The following is a 1550-nucleotide window of genomic DNA, read 5'->3' on the forward strand; positions in this document are numbered from 1 at the left end:
CTTTGCTATCAAGATACCTAGACTTCATTTCTTTTCATTTGCATCCAATTTGCTGAAGGCAAAGCAAAACCCAGTCATAACCTGCCTTTCTCACATCAAGGCTATTTCTCTTCTGTGGGTCAATAGCATTCTGTATCTTAAACATTCTCCAGGGTCTGTGAACCAGGGTTGGTGAGCTGGTGAGTTTTCCATTCCAATGTGGGGGTCCATGCTGAACTCCCTATTTAAAGCCCAAGGAACAAGGAAAATGCTGGTTAAGATCCAGGAAAAGCAATGATAATATGAGGAGATTCAGGGTTTTATTTTCCTGGTGTTTTTTTCATGGAGTAATTCTGTCTCTATGTCCATTCTATGGATGGAGGCTTGTTCAGTCTTCTAAGAGACTCACTTCATCACTTCCCTCATAGTTAATCTTGGTTCGTGCTTTGCTTTCTTATCTGCTGTGCATCTTGTGTACAGTTTTGGCCAAGTGTAGTTATTTAACACTAGACATTATGTTACTTTGTCTCCTGCTCTTTTTTAAAAAATCTTTTATTTATTTATTTATTCATTTAATTTTATTTTTGGCTGGGCTGGGTCTTCGTTGCTGTGTGCACGCTTTCTCTAGTTGCAGCACACAGGCCTTTCACTGCAGTGGCTTCTCATACTGCCGAGCGTGGGCTCTAAGACATGTGCATTTCACTATTTATGGTGCATGGGCTTAGTTGCCCCGTAGCATGTGGGATCTTCCCGGACCAGGGTTCGAACCTGTGTCCCCTTCCTTGGCAGGCAGATTTTTAACCACTGGGCCACCAGGGACTCCCTCCTGCTCTTTTCTAAATCCATACACTATCAGTCCATAAGCCACCTGAAGAAAAGTTGAACACCATGATTGCTTCCCTAAACCCAGAAGTGCCAACTCTTTGGAAGGGTTCTCTTTCTTGTCGGTTCTGTTACTGGAAGAGCCAGCAGGATTCCAATGAAATACCTCTCTTCCAACCTGCAGAAGGAGCTCGAGGTGTATCCAAACCCTCCTGATGATGCCTTCTTGTTATCCTTGCTTTTGTTCTTCTGGCCTTTCTCATCCACTTCTGAGAGTGGCAACATCTAAGAGCTTCTGCCAGTCAGGTCTTCAAATGGTGGCACATGGGAGTGTTTCCACACAAACACGCTCTTCACACTTCCCTCTCCGGGAAATCAGGGCTTTTTCTTTGAAATTAAAATTACATCCCCTTATTCTCAAACTTTGGAGGAAAAAAATAATTGGAAAGAACAATTCTGTTCTTTCTATATGACAATTTTCAATAAATACAGCCTCACTCAGTATTTTTCTGATCTGAAATTTCCAGAAGCCAAGATCAGCATTGTGTATGTCGAGACAATTAAACTCTAGATAATACAGAGGACATGCAACACCACCACCACTTTGGTCCCATTAACGCTGCTGCTGCTGCTGCTGCTGCTAAGTCGCTTCAGTCGTGTCTGACTCTGTGCGACCTCGTAGACGGTAGCCCACCAGGGTTCCCTGTCCCTGGGATTCTCCAGGCAAGAACACTGGAGTGGGTTGCCAA

Source organism: Bison bison, unplaced genomic scaffold (genome assembly GCF_000754665.1).
Source record: "Bison bison bison isolate TAMUID 2011002044 unplaced genomic scaffold, Bison_UMD1.0 scf7180017864284, whole genome shotgun sequence".
Taxonomy (NCBI): Eukaryota; Metazoa; Chordata; class Mammalia; order Artiodactyla; family Bovidae; genus Bison; species Bison bison.